General features: G+C 37.0%; 2 pseudogenes; both read left to right on the forward strand.

Moving 5' to 3' along the window:
- Positions 1–14638: 14638 nt before the first annotated feature.
- LOC120153106 lies at positions 14639–18006 on the forward strand (annotated as a pseudogene).
- A 943-nt stretch (positions 18007–18949) lies between these two features.
- On the forward strand, positions 18950–21308 carry LOC120153069 (annotated as a pseudogene).
- Positions 21309–21430: the final 122 nt, after the last annotated feature.

The following is a 21430-nucleotide window of genomic DNA, read 5'->3' on the forward strand; positions in this document are numbered from 1 at the left end:
ACATCTGCCATCTAGCCATTCTGCCTGTCAAAGCTGGTGATTCCATTAAGAATTTCAAAGGGTCAAGTTTTGATATCAACCAAGTAGTATGGTATAACATATATTGTCTAAGTCTTCGAGTAGTCCACACCAAAGCACAACATAATTTTTGTATTGGTGGATATCGAACTTCACAATCAGTAAATTCTTACTCAGATAATAAATAGCTTTTCTTTCCTTCCTGATTCATCATGCTGTCCTAGTACACATCCCATCGAATTTTCGAAGACCGTCAAGTAGAATTAATGGTCTATCAGGCATTGGTGATACTAAAATGGGGGCATTGGATAAATACTTCTTAATAATATCCAAATTTTCTTGACATTCTTCATTCCAGACTTCAGGATTATTCTTTCGAAGTAATTTGAACACTGGATCACATTTGTCAGTTAATTGAGAAATGAACCGAGATATATAATTTAATCTCCCCAAAAAGCCTCAAACTTCTTTTTTGTATTGGGTGGTGGAAGATCTTGAATTGCTTTTACTTTATCTGGATCAATCTCGATTCCTTTTTTGTGACCACAAATCCCAAGAGTTTTCCAGAAGTTACCCCAAAAGTGCATTTAGCGGGGTTGAGCTTTAATTGATACTTCCTCAATCTCTGGAAAAGTTTTCTCAGATTTTGAATATGTTCTTCTTCCGTTCTAGATTTGGCAATCATGTCATCTACATATACTTCAATCTCTTTGTGCATCATGTCATGAACAAGTTACCATGGCTCTTTGATATGTGCCCCTGCATTTTTCAATCCAAATGGCATCACTTTATAACAGAATGTGCCCACATGGTTATAAATGTGTTTTTTCCATGTCTTCAGGATTCATTTTATCTGATTATATCATGAAAATCCATCCATAAATGAAAACCATGCGTGTCCTGCAGTATTGTCCACCAATGTGTCTATGTGGGGTAATGGAAAACTATCTTTCGGACTAGCTTTGTTGAGATCTCTGTAATCCACACACATTCGAACTTTCCCATTTTTCTTTGGTACGGGAACAATGTTAGCTACCCATTCTGGGTATTTAGCTGCCTGTAGGAACCCTGCATTGATCTGTTTCATCACTTCTTCTTTGATTTGTAACAACATTTCTGGCCTCCGTCTGAGCTTTTGTTGGACTGGTTTATATTCAGGATTGATTGGAAGCTTGTGTTCACTATATCTGTGCTCAAACCAGACATATCTGATAAGACCAGGCAAAGATATCTTTGAACTCTTGAAGGAGATTTATCAATTCTTGTTTTATTTCTGGCCTCCTTCGTCTGAGCTTTTGTTGGACTGGTTTATATTCAGGATTGATTGGAAGCTTGTGTATCACTATATCTGTGCTCAAACCAGACATATCTTGATAAGACCAGGCAAAGATATCTTTGAACTCTTGAAGGAGATTTATCAATTCTTGTTTTATCTGGAATGTCAGAGTGGTACCAATTTTCACCTCTTTTATTTCTTCATCTGTTCCCAAATTCACAGTCTCAATCTTTTCTTTGTGGGGTAGAATTTGTTTGTCTTCTTTTTCTACCAATCTTAATAGTTCAGTAGGAATATCACATTCCAGTTCATCCTCACAACCATTGATTTCTTCCAGACATATAGGATGCTCTAAATTTATCACTGGATTAAATTTAGGAATACACATGCTATTAACACGGTGACACCTGCAAATTTAAGTCGGAACATTTCCGAAAGAATATAGTAAATTTATGAAATAAAATGTAATAAAATGTAAAGAATGATTGCCATCTGAAAATTTTAAAGAAAATTTCTTATATTTAACATAATTTCTTTTACAAGATAACAAAAAGTTTTCATATTTTTGAGCTAAACATAAAGATTAGTTCTGAATATTACTCTGCATTAATATTAAAAACTATAGGAAGATCTTCAGTGGTCCAATTGGTGAGTGTTTCTCCAGGAAGACATAGGCGAATCCTATTTAAGTACTTGCCAGTCTTGTTGTCATTTGTGATCATGTTGATAAATAATCCATTCATAGCTTCTTCAACTATGTCTTGATCTTTTGTCAACTTTTCTTCTTTAAAGGCTTCAACAAGCTGCTGTTCCACATTAATTGTTCCCCCTGATCTGAATGTTGTCTTCAACTGTAGGAAAGACATGTGTTTCCAAAGGATTTCTCCTCCTTTCAATTTTGCCTTTCTGTCTTCACATCTTCTTTTCATCTCTTTGTTCTTTTGCTGAAGATTGGGCTTAAACCCTAGCCCAAAACGGTCTTTTTTCATCTTTATACTGATAGGAACTGAAATCCCTTGAAGATTCTTTCCTAGACCTCTCCCAGCTTTAGCTCCGATGCCTAAAGTTTGTTGTATCGTCATCTTGGTGCAATCAGACAATCTGGGATATGGAATTTTGCTTCCTTCTGCAATAAAGGTTTCATTTACAAATTCAAGAGCTCGAAAAGAGCATTCAAGAGCCTCATCATTGGTGTCGATATATGGAACATCGCTTGTTACAGACGCAATGATTTCTTCTTCAGCACTGACGCATATTAGTTGTCCATCAACAACAAATTTCAATTTCTGATGTAATGAAGAAGGAACGGCTCCTGCTGAATGAATCCATGGCCTCCCTAATAGACAATTATATGTAGGGTGGATGTCCATCACTACAAAGTCAATATTGTACACGACTGGGCCAATTAACAACGGTATTTCCATTTTCCCAAGCACTTCTTTTTGAGTACCATCAAATGCTCGTACTACATTCTGATAACTCTTCATGTGTGATTGATCCAGAGGCATTCTTTGAAGTGTAACTAGAGGCATCAAGTTGAGAGCGGATCCATTGTCAATCAATACTCCTGGCAACACATGACCATGACAATGTGTCGTGATGTTCAAAGCTTTTACTGACCCCATTCCGCCTTCCGGTATTTCATCGTCTGTGAATGTTATGTAATTGTCAGCGGCTATATGTCCCACAATTCTGTCAAGTTTATTGAGGGATATATCTTCGGGGATAAATGTCTGATTGAGGATTTTCATCAAAGCATTTCTATGTGCTTCTGAATTCATCAAGAGATCAAGAATAGAAATTCTCGCTTGTTGTTTGTGTAGTTGTTCAACCACACTATACTCACTATGTTTTAGGAATTTCAAAAATTCTTGAGCTTGTTTTTCTGTCACAGGCTCATTGAATGCTGGAAGGGATTCATCTTCAAATACCTTCTGAGGTATTGCCACGGCTTTTCCTTTTGCTTTCACTTGTTCTGAAGCATTGGATGTTTCGGGAGAGTAACATCTCCCACTTCTCGTAAAGAAACCGACTTCGCTCACTGCTTCGGACGTTGATGTTGTACTCAGACTTTGTATTTTCTCTTCTGTTTTTTCTAGAGAAACAGATCCTCCTACCATTGAAACATTGGTAGTATAATTCCAAGGTACCCTGCGGGTATCTTTGTATGGAAATGGTAGAGGAGTGGTAATAACTACTTTTGGCCTTATTGGTGCAGGAATCACCGTGGATGATTTCACATTAATGATCACAGGATTATTTATTCTTTGATTTGGTTTAGAATCCTCTGATGAGCAAACATCATCTTCTTTTTTCCCGGGTTCTTCTTCAAAGAATTCTATTTCTCTGTTGTTCATCAATTTTTACACCAAATCTCTAAACTCAGGACATAGTTGAATTTTATGCCCTTTCTCCTGATGATATTCACAATAATTCTTGCCTTCATTCTGCTTTGGCCTGAATTGTTGTGGAATTATACCGGCTAAAGAAAGTTGTTGGAATATCCAAACAAACGGAGATTTAATTTCAGAAATGTCAGTCTTTGCTTTCTTTCTGTCCTCTTCCTGAATTGCATTCACGTTTTTATCTCCATGATTTGGCAATGGATGACTTGATACGGATGGTGTATTGAATTCCAACTTCCCAGTGTTGATCAAATTTTGAACCACCCTTTTGAATGCTAGACAGTTTTCATTAGAATGTCCTGTAATTCCTTCATGGTAAACACAGTGTGCCTTTGTATCATACCAAGGAGGGAATGGTGGTTGCATGGGAACCAAAGGATAGGGCCGTATAACATCTGCTTTTAACAGCGAATCATAGATCTCTGCATATGGTACTGGTAAAGGTGTAAAAGACAACCTTTCATTTTCCTTTCGAGATCCTCTGGACTCTGCTCGATTAGTGTTTGTTTCCTCTTTCTTAACCCTTGGCTGGGTTATTGTAACACTTTTCGATGAATCCTTGCTGTAAGAATTTGCATTGTTGACTTCATTCTCCTTTTTCCGGTACGTAGGTCTTTTGGAACTAGACCCATCATTTGATTCAATCTTGCCACTTTTCAAGACATTTTCAATTAATTCTCCAGAAATGACCAAATCTGCAAAATTTCTGGTTGCATTTCCCATTAAATGATTTAAATAAGGAGCCTTCAATGTATGAACAAATATTACTGTGGCCTCTTTTTCTGACAAAGGTGGTTGAACTTGAGCCGCAGTGTCACGCCATCTCTGGGCATATTGTCTGAAGGTTTCATTATTCTTTTTCTCCAAATTCTGGAGAGTCCATCTATCAGGAACCATGTCTGTTACATGGCGATACTTCTCTAAGAATGCTTTAGCCAGATCTTTCCAGGATCTAATGTTGGCTTTGGTCAATTGAGTATACCATTTTAAAGCTGGTCCTGTCAAACTATCCTGAAAGCAGTGAATTAACAATTTCTCGTCCTTCACATATCCTGCCATTCTTCGACAAAACATAGTAATGTGGGATGAAGGGCATGTAGTACCATCATATTTATCAAATTCGGGAGCTTTGAACTTGATGGGAAGGATTAAGTCTGGAACCAAACTCAACTCACTAGCATCAAACCCATAGAACGATTCAGTTATTTCCACGGATTTCATTCGTTCTTCTAAGCTCTTGATCTGTCTGGTCAGTTCTTCATTTACTTTTTGTTTCTCATTCAGATCATTCAAATCCGGGATCAAATGATCAGTATTAAGATCCCCTATTTTCACATCTGATATAAGCGGATTTTTGCTTGAAGATGCAGGATCCACTTGTTGATTTTCATGTGGGTTGGCTTCTTGTAATGCAGATGTACGAGAATTGATTTGTATAGGTGTAGTACCAGAGTGATAAATTGGTTCTGGTGAAAAACCTAGAGGATATATGGGTTCTTGGTCGAAAGATACAGGATTTTCATGCATTTTTCCACTGATAGCCTGCCTTTTAAACATGTCCTCTATCTTCTTCATCATACTGTCTTGTGAATTTGCAATACTGGCTTCAATTTTTTCCAACTTCATTCTCATTTCTTCTTGTTCTTTATGATGTTGTTCCTCAATACGCTGTATTTTATCCTCCATAATTCTCTTAGTAGCTTGTCTAGTACCGTAGTGATGTAGTATTTCTCTTTTGGCCAGAGTAACTGCGATTGAAAAAATCTTTTACTATTATTTTTTTCAAATTTTAATTAATGAATTTTAATTTAATAAAATAATTCATAGCGAAAATTATGAAATGAATGATGAATGTATGCAAAATGCATGTATGTAAAAAACATTGATCCCAAAAAGTTAACTGTCATAGAACAACTTTCATCGGCATACAAAAGTTTCTTTATAATATTTCATAACTACAGATAAGGCATAGCTTTCCTATTAAGCTCTATAATTTCTTTCATTAACCATGACACCTTCTTTCCGCATTTAGAAACTGGATCAACATGATGCTCAATTATTTTGGCTTCAACAGCTAATTCCCCAACATATCTAGCAACTTCGCTCATTTGTACCATGGCCTCGAACACCATATTGCTTCTTTCTTCACTTCTTTCGACATAGAACTCAGTTGACTTTTGCCATTGTTCATTCGTTCCTTCAAGAGTTTGCTCTAACTCAGTGATTCTGACTTGACAATTGTGCAGAATTTTTTCAAGATCTCTAATACGTCTTTGTGTAGTGAAGCATTTTCCTCATTACTTTCCTTGAGATCATTAGGTCCTAGACGAACCTTTTCTTGAAACAATGATTCTTCAAGTTGCAAAATGTAAGCATTAAACTCTGAGTTTTTATTTCTAGACTGATCCAGATCTTCTTCAAGTTTTGTTCATGCTTCTTGCGTTCTTTGATTAAGCTTCTGGATTTGAACATCTTTGTTTCTGCATCTTTGCATCCAATTGCTAGCCACCTCCTGCTCTACCTCAAGTCTGGTGTTGAAATTTTTTCTTTCTAGCTCCTATTTTTCTTTTTCAACATTGGATTCTTCCATCTTTTGGCCTCTGACTTCAAGTTCAGCAATCAAATGGTTCATTTCAGATTCAAATCCCTTGAACATGATATTTTTCTCGCCTTCAAATTTATCAAAGATGTCACTCTTTCATCTCTTCTAAATCTTTGGCTTGATCCCTTTCTCTTTGCATTTCATTCATGATCTCGCGGTGTTCAGCCTTGTGTTTTATAATTCGCTCTCTTCTGTCAGCCTCGAAATCTTCCATTTTTTGCTTTCCTTTTTCCAGACTTTTGAGTAGACGACTATTCTTTCCTTTCAGATCTTCAACTCGTCTTTTCTCAATGTTCAATTCTCTGGTCATCTGTACCGTCGATTGGCTGGGTCCTGATGCTTTTCGGGATTTATATAACTCCTGGTAATTTTTCTGTAAGGCTCTGTACTCATCCTCACCTTTTTCTTTATCTTTTCTCAACATTGCACATTGTGATGAATGAAAATCAATGTCAACCCCCAGCATAGCTTTATCTTGTCTCATTTGCTCTAACTCTTTCGACCAGCCTTCTCTTTCTGCTTCAAACTCAGCTCTCAAGATTTCAATCTCTGATGGAACCACCTTAATGCGATCTTCCATAGAAATATCCTCATATTGATCTGGTAGAGGAATATTTTCGTTTTTTCTGACAGATCTCCAATCTTCATAATCAGGAGTTAGCATTTCTTTTGCTGTTTTAGCTCGGATACAAAAAGTTGTTTTCCAAGCTGTAACGGCTTCCATGATATTTCTTTTATAATTTTTGCTGTGGAATGCGAACTCAGATGACTGTAGTCTAGCAGTGACAGGTACAAATTGACGACCTTCATACTGTCTTATAACCAGAAGTGGTGCATATCCAATTCCTCCCATAATCCGAGCAGCATATCCAGTTGTAATCACCACACCTGTAAAAGAATTCCCTTTGTATTTGCCACGGGGCTCGCCAAACAACGTCATTGCTTTGCATATTTCGAAAGGCATTAATCCACATATCTTTCTTAATTTCTTTCGGCCATTCCTGCTCCAGAAATTCTTTTAATGGTGAATAATCCGTATTAAAGCGTCGGTATGAAACCTTTTCTGTTCTCCAGAAATGACTACGGATCCAACATATAACAACTGAGTACCCTGAGAATCGTCCACCTCCTAGCCTTCTGCAAGCATTTAACGATCTGAAGGTCTCTGCTAGGATTGCAGAAACAGGATTAATCTTCTTCGGTAGCTGTTCAAACAAGTCTACCACTGCAGCTTCAATATATCCCAATACTTTTGGGAAGATGACCATACCATATATACCCAGAGCAAATAGATCGAATCGTACTTTAATATCTGGATGGCTCTGAATAAGTTCTCTGATGTTGGTTCAAGCAATGCCTTCGCTTTCGCCTTTTTGTTTGTACGGGATGCTACCCATTCTTCTCGTACCCCGGCAATCTTGCTAATTTAACTCGAAAGGGTTGAGTTTAATTGACTTTGAATATATTCGATTCTCCAAGCACCTTCAAGATGTAACAAAGTTGTATTCTTCAATAGTAGGGACCAAGTCCTCCTTATTGAAAGTGAAGCAATTGTACCCTGGATTCCAGAATTGAACTAGGGCTCTGAGTAATTCATCATCAACTTCACATAGAGCAAATATGGGATGTCTCCGTAAGTCTGATAAAACTGCAATTTTTTGTTTGAATCCCAACTTTCCCAAATGCTTCGCAAATCTTGCATATCATTTCTTTTTAGTGAAACTGAAGCATAACTGGCCAAGTCAGATACATACTCATCCTGCAGACTGTCTCCTTCTTGTCTTTGTAAATTCTCAGCCCACTGTCTTACTTCTGAGTTTAGAATTATTTGACTTGAACACTTTTTATCCATAGATGAAGGCTTCCAATGAGACAATTAACACAAGGATCAATGTCTTATCCTGTATGATGCAATGCAAACAGAAAAATAAAGAACACACAAAAGAAAATATTAGTTTACATAATAAAGAAATTTAATAATAACATTTACATAAATATTCTTTATTTAAACATGCTTTTCTGAATTTAAATAATTTAAATAAACATGTAATTTAAACAATAAATAATTAACAGAAAAGACGAATTCATTCTCCTGGTGTACACCTATTTTGGACAAAATTTCGGCATGACTTCGGATTAGAAGAGTTTCTAAGGTTTTTTTATATGCAAGGTTTCAGATCTAAAAATAAAGGTACCCGAATTGTCCTTGTTAGTGCCCCTTGGGTTGCTAACCCTCAATCCTAGTCCATCACAGACTAAAGTGGATTGAGTTCAATTCGAGGGGATACATTTCTCTATGTCTGACACGGAGAATAAATTCTCACGAAGACATAGAGCATATGAACCCCGAAAGTTACTTGCTAGGTCTGACACGGAGAATAAATTCTCACGAAGACGTCGCTTTCACTTCCACTTAAAAGGGACAACTCAATTATAGAGCTTTATGTAATGCAATGCAAGTGTTGTGTGTGAGGAGAAATGTTCAAACCTTTGACAGAAAAATAAATACTGAAATAAAATACTTGCAAATAAAATAAAACATATAAATATTATAAAAAATAAATAAATAAAAAATTTGAAAAGAAAGAATTAAAAATTAAATATAAAATTTTTAATTTTTAACTAATAGAGACAATTTATAATTAATTTTTAAAGTTTGACCAAATCCCCAGCGGAGTCGCCAAGCTGTCCGTAACCGGTTTTCGTCCGGGCACGAAATATTAAATTTGGCGGGGAAATTGACGTGAATAAATAATTTTGAAATAATTTAGGAGTCGCCATCGGCCTTTTGGTCAGTAGGTCGAATACCTAAAAATTATTTTTTAAAAGAGTTTTAATAAAACACCAATTAAAAAATAAACTGATCTGCGTTTAAACCAAAATTCATTCTTTTTAATAATAAAAAGGGATTCGTGGTCGGTTACGTTTAGGGAAGGATTAGCACCCCTACACGCCCAAAATTGTACTTTTTTATAAATTGTCTCTATTTATTAAAATTTTTAAAATTCAAAAATATTTAATTTTATAATTCTATTATTTCAAAATTATAAAAAATGCCTTAAGACAGCTCTTTTCTTTGATATTAATAAATATAATTTAAATATATTGTTACTTATTAATTTTAAAATATCGAATAGGACATCCAGTTATATTAAGACTGTCCTTTCTTCGATATTAAAAATAATATTTAAAAAAATTACTATTTATTATATGTATATTTTGAATATATAAAAATATTAACAATATATAAAATAAAATATCACTAAAACAATATATTTTAAGCAGTAAATGAAATATAAATAAATAACTAAATTATAATAAAATAAACTAAATCTAATTCCTAATTAATTGAAATAGGGATTAAATATTTCTAATTTAATAATTTAGTGACCAAAATAAAATTATTTAAATTCGAATTTTATAATAAAATAAATTAAAAATGAACTAGGGATTAAAAATTTTTAAAATTAAGGGATTAAATCTGTCATTTATCCTAAATATATTATTTTAATAAAAGGACTAAAATGAATAAAATAAAATTCAAGACTGAATTAAAATTATTATAAATTCAGTTTAGTGACCAAAATATAAAATTTACAAGTTGGGAGGACTACGGATGGGATTTAACTATTTTATAATTACGCGCATAGTCCTTCCCGAAACGACGTCGTTCGGGAAGGACTATATATGGTCCAAACCGGCCAGCCTTCATTTTTCATTTTCCTTCTCTCTCTCTTCTCTGAGAGAGAGAGTTTTCTCTCGCTTCTCTCTAAAACAGAGAGAAGCCCAACCGGCCGGCAGCCGTTAGCCGGCGTTCATCCGCCGTCAACCACCGCCGCCGGCCACCGTCTTCGGTGGCCGGAAAAAAAATTTTATTCTAAATGTTAGATCGGACCGTCCTAATGACGTTTCCGATGTTTTTTTTCCGTTAAACGGCTCCCAATTGGAGTAAATCTAAAATAATACCTTCGCTTTTCGAAGGTTTTGGTGAGATCCCGACGGTTGTGGTTCTCCGATGACAGGGTAAGCTTCTTTCCTCTCTTCTCTTTTTTTCTTGCTGCGTTGATGTTGACTGAGATCGTTGGTATATTTGTTTTTTTTTTCTCTGTTTTTTTTTTTTTTTTTTTTCCGTTCTCTATCTCTCTCTGTTTCTGTCTCTGGTTTTTTTTTTTTTTTCAGGTTGGGGTGGTGGCTTTTATAGCCACCACCGTTGTAGCCGTCGGACCGGTCCGAAGAAGGCTCTCGGTGAGTCACCGACTACCAGTGGTGACTCACCCCGTACCTGGCATGGACGGCTGGCGTTGATCTTCTGGAGTCTTCATTTGGGACGTGCAGCGGCGGAGGCGGCGAGAAAGTGTCGGCAACCGTGTGGAAACTGGGGCGGCGCCGCGTGGCCCTAGGGTATCAAACCCTAGGGTTTCTCTCTGGAGCCATCTGTACCGTTGGATCTTGCCAGATCCAACGGCTGTGAGCTGAGGCGGCTGGTTAATTAGGGTTAGGAAACCCTAACTGGAAACCTAAATATTAGGGTTTCTGGTTGGATCTGGACCGGTTTCTGGTTGGTTTGTAACTGGGCCGGTCCATTTGTAATTGGCATGTAATTAATTATTTATATATATTTAATATATATTTAATAATAATAATAATGATAATAATAATAATAATAATAATAATAATACCAATAATAATAATAATAATAATAATAATATGGATAAAAAATTAGTATCTTCAGTTACTATCAAACCATAATTGTCTCAAAAGATCTCTTGCCTCAAATTCCTTGTGTCCTCTCTGTGGAGATCCTGTTGAAACTTTGTTACACATGTTGAGCGATTGTTGCAATGTTCGCAGGCTTTGGAATTCTTTCCCTTCGACATTTATTCATGATAATTTTTCCATGAATCTTTGCAGGATTGGATCCTTAATGGATTTATATCTACTCGTCTTTGCCACCTAAATGATGGACCTTGGCAGCAGTTATTTGCTTCTCTTATTTGCTGAACTTGAAAACGTCGGAATTCTTTCATCTTCATCGGGTACTGCTCTGATATTTCCACTCTCCTCCATACTAGTGTTCAGTGGGCAAAACTCTACAATACCAGACCTGTTCAACATTTCTTCCCATATTTACCAATTGTTGAGAACATTCAATGGACCCCTCCTCTCATTGGATGGCTATGCCTTAACACCGATGCTGCCGTCTCCACAGTTATATGCAGGGCACCCATGGATCTTAAATGGAGGAGAAACAATCCCAATGGATTGATTCAACCAACAACATTGAAAGGATCTGGGAATTATCATCAGCATGGTGATAATTTTTTTGGGGGAAAGTTAAAGATTTAGGGTTTTTAATAAGGTTTCCCAGGTAAAAAATAATTTAGTTTTTATTAATTATTTAATTTTCTAGTCGGTATTTTAATCCTAGTCATGGTCTAATCATCACTAAACAAAGCTAAGTGATGTGCTTATCGTTCCAAGTACAAAATAACTAAGAAAAAATAACATTAGGGATCGAAAATGCCTTATATTATACGATTTAATCAATTTTTTTTGGATTTGTCAAAATGACCAACAAAATCACAACGCGAACTCTAATTTTTCAACTCAGTTTTCAAATTCGCAACGCGAATATCCAAATTCGCAACGCGATTTTAAAAAATGTGTTACGATAGTTAAAATGTGTTGCGAGAGTTTGAAAAACGTGTTGTTGCGAAAGTGAAAAAGTGTTGCGATAGTGAAAAATCCAAAATAAGTTTACATTTTAACTATTCCAAATTCACGTGGAGTTTGAAACAATAAAGAATATGTTGCGATAGTGTATAAGATTTCCAAGTCATTTGTAAGATCTTAGTTTGAAACAATAAAGAATGTGTTGCGATAGTGTAAAAGATTCCCAAGTGTTGGCAATGCTCAATCCCACATAGTATTGGAAACACTATTGAGAATGAGTATTTAAGGCTTGGATTTCCCACTTCCTTGTTGAGTGGAAGAGAACAAGGGGGACTCTCGCGCACCGCCGTCCCGTCCCGTCCCGTCTCGTCTCGGGTCGGGTCGTGGTCGTGGTCGTGGTCGTGGTCGTGGTTGTGGTAATACGTGTCTTCGACACGTCCGCGCGGATACTATCATTTTAGAGAAAATTCTTAAGAAACAAATGCAATACCACCAGTCGTTGCGATTTTTAATCGCAACGCGAACTTGGACTATATCAATGAATTTGGAAAATCGCAACGCGAACTTCGACTATCACAACGTGAACTTGGACTATCGCAACGAATTTGGAAAATCGCAACGCGAACTTCGACTATCGCAACGTGAACTTGGACTATTGCAACGAATTTAGAAAATCTCAACGCGAACTTCGACTATCGCAACGCGAACTTCGTCTATCGCAACGAATTTGGAAAATCGCAACGCGAACTTGGATTATCGCAACGAATTTGGAAAATCGCAACGCAAACTTCGAACGTGAACTTGGACTATCGCAACGAATTTGAAAAATCGCAACGCGAACTTCGACTATCGCAACGTGAACTTGGACTATCGCAACGTGAACTTGGACTATCGCAACGTGAACTTGGACTATCGCAACGCGAACTTCGACTATCGCAACGCGAACTTCGACTATCGCAACGAATTTGGAAAATCACATCGCGAACTTCGAACGCGAACTTCGAACGTGAACTTAGACTATCGCAACGAATTTGAACTAACGTAAATTTGAAAAATCGCAACGAATTTGGAAAATCGCAACGCAAACTTGGACTATCGCAAAATCGCGTTGCGAATTTTGAAACTGAGTTGAAAAATTAGAGTTCGCGTTGCGAATTTAAGATTGCATTGCGATTTTGTTGGTCATTTTGGCAAATCCAAAAAAGTTGGTTAAAATCGTATATTATAAAACATTTTCGCTGAGTTTATTTTCTCAAAAACTAAATGTCCTATTAGTTAAAGATGAAAAATATTGATAAAAGTATTTTTTTTTTTGATTTGGAGGGTAACATTGAGCAAAGCTGATCTCATTGCTCATAAGGTATCACTCATGGAATTGCTCAAATTTCTGCAATTTAGATATGTAATCTTTTAGACTATTTCGATCAAATCAAATCTTCTTTTACAGATGGAAACTTTAGTCCCAATGTTAACTTTGTTAAAATCTTATGATTACGTTGGTTAATATGAAATTTGATTTATTATTACACGACAAATAAAAATTGATTTTCAAATCCAAAAATTAATTCTTCAAATAAAATAATTAAGAAAGATCGAATCTATGATTGAATTAGTTAAAACATTAATTTCTTTATTTAATCAATTCAATTAATTAAATCATCACTCAAATAATAATCGAATATAAATTTAAAAATTAATTAAAAAACTATCAAAGAAAGACTAAAAACCGATTGAATCGTTGGTTTTTCAGCTCACTTTCTGGTATTAGAATGGTTCACATAATTCACATCAAATATTCACATCCTTAATTTGGTCGAATGCGATTTAGTTAATTTAAGAAAACAATTTTGGGCAGAAAAGGAGGAAGAAGAAAGCAAAAGATAGGGACCATGACGGCAACAACATCTTGTACCATAAACTTGTAAAAAAAAAGGGGTTCCCAAGTCACATCAAAATCCCCCTAATTTTTTTCCACTTTAATCTTCCTTATTCTTTTTAGGGTTCCCATAGTGTCTGCCACTGTTTGACACATCATTCCCTCCACTTGCGCTTTAATTATAAAACCAAATAGAATCCCGAGTTTTTTCTTTACAACTAATCCCGCTGTTACCACCTTTACACTATGCCAACCCCTTTTTTCCCTTGAAACGTTTTAGGGTTTGTTACAAGTGTTTTCTTCCTTTAAATACAAATAAACATGTAAAATATAATTAATCAATCAAAATAAGTGTCCATGAAGTTGTTATTAAATACGTTTCAAAATTCACGAATTCGACACTCGGTACAACTAAGTCTCACGAAGCACCGGTAGACGTAGCATGATGATTAAACGTTTATTATTAAATGATTAAAAGTAATACTATAAGTTGTTGGCATCTCCCCTTAAAAAAATTAGAAAGAAATATGAAATTGTAATGTTGAAGAGCGCCTGCCTGCCTGAGGGAAAAAGTAGTTTTGTGGGCCAACACCTAATAATACATAAAAATGGCCCGCCCACCTTACTCACATGCGGAGAATGGAGAATGGTGGGCCAATCTTTTGCGCGTGATGCTCTGCCTAAATCAAGTGTTTATACACTTCACGCATAACAAATACAATTGTTTATACACTCGGTCTTAATTTAGTTAGTAATGTACCTGTTAAAATGTACAAGAAAAATGACAATAGCGACAAAAGACTCGACCCTTGGCGAACATTTTCATGTCTTGTTTTTTCTTTTTCTTTTCATCTGATTTTGTGTTTCTGTTAACAGCAAGAAGACAATAGCAACCATCCCATGGCCGCTGGCAACAAGTTCGCAAGTTTTTTGCATAAACACACCGGCAAAATCACTGTCATTTTAGTCTACGCACTGCTTGAATGGATCCTCATCTTCCTCCTTTTACTCAACTCTTTGTTCACTTACTTGATTACAAAGTTTGCCTATTATTTTGGCCTTAAACCACCGTGTCCCTGGTGTTCTAGACTGGATCATGTCCTGGAACCCGACAACAACAACAGCTCGAGCTCTTACGGGGTCTTGTCTGTGACAAACATGGTTCCGAGATTTCGAGATTGAGTTACTGTTCGAGTCATGGGAAACTAGCGGAGACGCATCTCATGTGCGAGGAGTGTTTGGCTTCTAGGCCAAGTCCTAGTGATGGTAAAGGAATGACGAGGGGGATTGCTTTCATTTCGTGGGTGAGTAGCGATCACAAAGTCGACGATGGCGGTAACGTCGTTCCTTGTTCTTGTTGTAATGGCAGCAGCAAGCTCCGTCCTCCTTATTTCTTGTTCAAGCCTAGTTGGGGTGCTTTGGATTATGCAGACAAAGGGCGTTTGATTATTGAAGCGATGGAGGACGATGGTGATGGCAGTGAAAGTGATGACCAGTGCAAAGATGGTGAGGATATGATCGAGATTAAACTCAACGATCAGGATGATGATGATGACGGGAACGATCAAAGGGCTACGGTTGAACAACAGGTGCTTTCTGATGTTGAAAAGGATGTCCACGAAGATGACAAATCAGACATCATGAACGTTGCAGAGAAGCATCTTGGAAATGTTACAAATGGAACCGCTGTACCTTGTTTTGCAGGAGATTATATGCTGCAGTTCATTAATCAGCATCATCAGAAATGTGTTTCGAATCGTTTAGTTCCTGTTCAATTAGTTGATTTATTGACATCTTCGAACCATTTCTCAGAAAAGCAGCATGATACCGGCACTGATTCTTCGATTGAAGAGACACCATTGCTTGCTATTGTTGAGAGTGCAGAGACTACCAGTCCCGGCCAAACCGAAAGTCTGGAGCTAGGTATGAAAATTCTATACAGTTTATTTGCTTAACCATGATTTATTATACTTACAAGTATTCCCCCCACCCCCACCCCAACCACAAAACTAAATGTCATTTATAGGATCTAATCAACTAGAAAAGGATGGTCTTAATCTAATGGCTGAGCTACCGAAATCCGAGACGACATTGCCAAGCACTAGAGACTCTGATCTGCCTCAAGTTCAAGGGTCAGATCCTTCATTGCAAAGCTTGCAAGAAGAAAGCTTTTCAAAGTTTAAGATTCATTCTAAAGGTGGTGATGCTCCTGAGTCAAGCAAGAAACATAATGTTGGTAAGCCTGTACTTATTAACTTAATTACTGTGGTCAAGCATTTGATCTTGTGAATGGTAAATATATATGTTTATAACATATGTCCTCCAGCCATTCTTGGTGTGACACTAGGTGTCAATGAAGAGAAGAGCACAATGGATGAGAGGATCGAGAGAGGATAGATGCTCCGTTATTGGTTCGAACGGATCGTAACAACGAAGCAGAGGAGGAAAAGTTCCCCGAGACTCCAACTTCATCACATGAAGTTATGCATTACTTGCATAAGAAACAGCAATTCTTAGAGAAAAGTGAATCGGGTATCGAGGAGTCTTTACTAAGTGAGATGGAAAGTGATGATCTGATTCAAACCATTGAAAGGCTGAAAACTTCCTTGAAAGGTGAAAGAAATGCAATGAGTGCTTTATATGCAGAGCTTGAAGAAGAGAGGAGTGCCTCTGCAATCGCTGCGAATCAGACAATGGCTATGATAACACGGCTTCAAGAGGAGAAGGCGGCGATGCAGATGGAAGCATTGCAATACCAGAGGATGATGGAAGAACAATCGGAATATGACCAAGAGGCCCTTCAATTACTAAACGAGCTTATGATCAAACGAGAGAAAGAGAAGGAAGAACTCGAGAAAGAATTGGAGTTTTATCAGAAGAAGATTCTCGATTACGAGACTGATGAAAGGATGAGGACAATGAGGCTAAGCAAAGAGGGAAATTCGGAAAGTAGGAAAACTTCGGCTGCATGCAGCTATGTGGAGGATAGCGATGAGCTATCGTTAGACCTAAACCGTGAGGCCAAGTATGAGGACAGCAGCTTCTCTGGCAACCAAGAGAGCAGCCCTGATGCAGTTGGTAACTTGGAAGAAATGGCACTGGATTGTTTAAACCATGTAAATGCACTCGATGAATCGTTGACCGATTCGAGGAAGAGAGACTGTCCATCTTAGATCAGCTCAAGGCATTGGAAGACAAGTTACTAACCATGGGGGATGATCAGTTCATGGAGGATCTGAAATCAATTAAGGATTCGTTTAATGGTTTTGATGACAGTAATGATCTGAGCAGCAAAGAAGGTAACGGGACAATAATGGCTTCCATGGTACAACAATGGCTGCCATGGCAAAGAGTCTCCTTCCTTTCCTGGATGCAGAGGATAATGAAGAAGGATCGATATACCAAAAACAAGGAGAATCAGAATGGAATCAGTCGAAATGAAGGAATATGCAGGTCCAGAATTGGAGTTGGATCACAAAAAACTAGCAATTGAAGAAGAGGTGGATCGTGTTTATGAGAGGCTAAGGCTCTTGAAGAAGACAGGGCATTCCTCAAGAACTGCATGGGCTCCGTAAAGAAAGGCGACAAAGGGATGGATCTACTCCAAGAAATCCTGCAACATCTCCGAGACCTGAAGGCCGTCGAACTCCAATCAAAGAACTTAAGTGGTGATGATCCGCAAGGGTGATCTTCGGCTTTCCATAAAATATAAAAGGAATCGCCTGGTAATTTCATATCACATTTCGTCTATATTCACATTAAAACTACTCAATCATCACTCCCCTTTCTAATTTCTTTGGTAATTGCAGGATCCCTTGAGCAAGACAACTCACCACATTAACACTTCTGAGAACTTCATTTGTCAAGAAGCTCCTTGTATCCATTTTTTAATGGGGAGATTCCTTATCTGCCGTTCTTTGGGGTTAAGAATGATGCAAATTCCCAAGTTTTGAAGGATCCCCTCCTTATCTGCCTTTAAAAAAGGGTGGAAAAAGGAAGGAAACCAAACTATTACCTGGTTTGTTCATGTAGGGTAAGTCAGTTGAACTTGTTTTTTTTCTTCTTATTTGTTTTGTTCCATAAAACCAGTTTTCATGTACCTTTTCCTCCATAAGGTTTGGAGGAAGGATTTGAAAGGGAAGAAGAAGAGTTTAATCCTTTAGTGTTTGCATCGGAGAATGCTACAGATGTCATGGATTTTGGGAATTCAAACACGTGTCTACCTTCTATAGTTTTGTATGAAATGTTTTTGTCCTTATGACTTATTTCTCGTTTAAAACAGAAGGAATCACATATGCAATTATGCAAACTGCTTGTAAGTTGTAAATGTGAAGGAAAATTGTTGTTTATATGTCGGACATAATTGCTTAATATGACTACTACTTCGGAATTAAAGCAACTTAGATGTAAGAAATTCTAGTATAGATCTCGATGTTAAATCTTCCCACTGTATTTCAGTTTGTAGAATGTTACCCTTATACTTTCAGTTTTCTTGGTTTCAGAATAAAATGGAAATCAACAAAAAAAATCAATTATATCAGCAAAATTTTCCATAAAACATTCTATTTCGGTGATTTTCATGTAAGAAACCATGAAATTGATTTATGGTTGCAAATTTATTAAAATTGGAACACAATGACACAATTCAATATGGAGATATAGTACCTGAAGTGCCCATTACCCTGATCTAAATTAACAAAACAGTTCTAAGTTACAAGCTTTTAAAAGTTCCCCCCCCCCCCCCCGAATTCTACTTGATTCATGGGTTGAGATGATGTATAGATTTGGGAAATGGAATTATTATTATTACTTTTCAAGTTTAAATCTTCAATAACAGAATAATGAGATGAGAGATTGATGTCTATGCTCAAGATCAGTCAGGGGAGTTTTGTAAATGAATAACAATTACTTGAAAAGAAACTGTGGTTTTTATCGGTTGACTGTGACTTGCATTGAAGTATTTACCGTGCTTGCAATTGCATCCGTAAGTGTTTCAATCTGATTGTGTGCATCCCTTAAGTGATAGTCAGGATGCATTGTTACTACGATAAATTCTACATTATAGTTTCAGTGTATAAATCCTGCTTATCTTTGGCTTCAGGACCTTTTAGTTTGGCATCTGCGACGCTAAGATTCAACAACCTGTCTGAATATACTCATCATGAAGTTCTTAGAATACACTCCTCTTGACCGGTAATTTGCAATCATTGAAAAGACCTAATTGCATAATAGTTGCTATTTTCTTATCCCTTAGTTCTTAGATCCATGAGCACTTCCATTTGCTTTCTAACCTGAATTCTGTCACGAGTCCCATGCCAATTTTCTAGAATAAATTATTTCTTGAAAGAAATAAACCTTGGTGAACGTACCATCGAAGGGAGTCTTGAAGCATATTCTTGCAACTTTAGGTACATAATTTGTCCTGAAGAATTTGGAGAAACTTGATCAAACTCAGTTTCTTTCTTGCGTTTAGGCAAACACACAGGAACAGATAAAAGACTCTCTCAGTCTGGAAAATGAGGTACATTTGAGAACAATCAACATATCATATGTTCGATTCCTTTTTGCTCTAGAAGGTTATTATTGGAGGGATGAGGGTTTTCTAATGCTTGTTTAATATCAGATCCTAGACTACCTTGGGAAATCTTCAGATACCGACTCCTCACCGGTTGAATTCCTTTTGAGCCGATCAAGGTTGTAAATATTACTTTCAGGTTTAGGCAGTTTAGTTTATCTTTCAGATTTCTTTGACACGTGCATTTCAGCCGGAAGACATTGATCTACTTGGTGCTTACCCTCTATCACATGTATCCAGATTACGACTTAAGGTATCTCTGTATCTTACGTTGCATCAGCACATTCTTCTTTTTTAAAGAAAGCTTAAGAGGAGGATTATGGGTAATGCCACTGTCAGCTTATTGGGCGACTTGGAAACCCGCTATTAATTCTCCTTTTCTCTGCATTGGGAGTGTTGTCAAAAGGCTTTGACAGACAATTCAGCCAACTGTCGCTCTTGTAGGAGCTGAGAGTTCAAATCACTCCATTTCCCATTTCTAATTCTGCCGATTATATGGGTTCATTTGTCTATTTCAAGTCATTGTTGTGCCATTGAGTGCTTATAATGATATTCATGCATGTTTTGATATGATCACTTATATTATGATATGGCATGCGCATCTATGGTTTCCAGTGCAGTTAAAGCACACCAGTTCTTCACAGAGGAAAGCTGGGAAACTTTTAAGCAGATTTTTGAAACCTACATGCTTGAAGCGTCAAAGGTATTAGCACAATTATCTTCATCTGTTCACTTTGACATTGGATTTCCTTGAATAAGTTACCTGAGTTATTGTTGTAATCTTCATGTATCTCATGTCCTTGTGGATACTTATGTTGGTCACCGGTTTAGGTAGGTGTATTCATTTGTCACTTCCCGAGTTATATGGCATGTTGACCCAGTGGGTTTCTCCATTTGTCATTTGTTTGGATTGGTGGAGTGGGGTTGTATTATGGGAGACAAGGGATTGCCAGCGTTCATATGATCGTGATATGTGTTACCTTAAAAAAGTAGATTTACGTTGTGCTTAAGTTTCCTGCTTTATATCACTGACAGGAATGGATCGAGAAGTATGGGGGTAGTTCACTCCTGGAAACTCTGTACAAGGCTCTAGATGAGGTGAGCTTAATTTCAAAAAGTCTAAATGCAAGTTTCAGCAAGTGGCGGTTCTAAAATACCAAAGTTATGCAGGTTGAGGATCTCTCGAAGTGTGAAATTTACAGCTATAATCCAGATTCTGATGCTGATCCCTTACTGGAGAAAAGGGCAATGTAAGACCCTTTTTTTCCCGTAAAACTTTAATCTCAAGTGGTTTGTTACTCTGCCATAATTAACACTTGGGGGATTCAGTTTCTTCTTCTAAAACAGAAAATTAAAGGGTATAGTGAGTTTCAGCTTTTGCTGCTTAAGGCGGTATATTTTCCAAGATATTTATGATACTTTACAAGCTTTCCATGATCGTCTTTACGCCTCATTCCCAAATGTTGTTTCGGGCAGTAATTTTGTGGGTGATGGATTTCTTGCTGACAACTTGTGTTCCGAAGATGGTGAAATATTCGACAACATGGACATGTGATGAAACCATGAACGTGTACATACTAGCACTGTCTGAATACAATGTCCGTAAAACCCCTTTGACAACGTTTGCAGTTATGTAACAGCAGTGTTGCTCACATCGCACTGGCAGAGTAGGTTAGCTGTTTCTATTTCGCTGTGTACACGTAATCCGTGGTTGTGCTGTACGTAATTGGAGAGTGTAACGATGCCTATAAAAGAAAGTGTCAAGTTTGAGTTTAGGTTGATGTTGAAGATATCACTTGCCTAGCTGCCAAGATTCATGCCTTTGCTCGAGGCGATGGACTTTTGTGTTTATATAAGCTTGAAACAGAGTGCCGATTGTTGTATATTGTTGAAATGTGTATTTAGAGATGCTTGGATAACTATTTCATGGCATTGGAAGAAAATATTTCGTAAACAGGTTTCCATTGTTTTCGTATATCTTATTTAAGGTTTAGGATTATACATT

Source organism: Hibiscus syriacus, unplaced genomic scaffold (assembly GCF_006381635.1).
Source record: "Hibiscus syriacus cultivar Baekdansim isolate YM2019G1 unplaced genomic scaffold, ASM638163v2 tig00111098_pilon, whole genome shotgun sequence".
Taxonomy (NCBI): Eukaryota; Viridiplantae; Streptophyta; class Magnoliopsida; order Malvales; family Malvaceae; genus Hibiscus; species Hibiscus syriacus.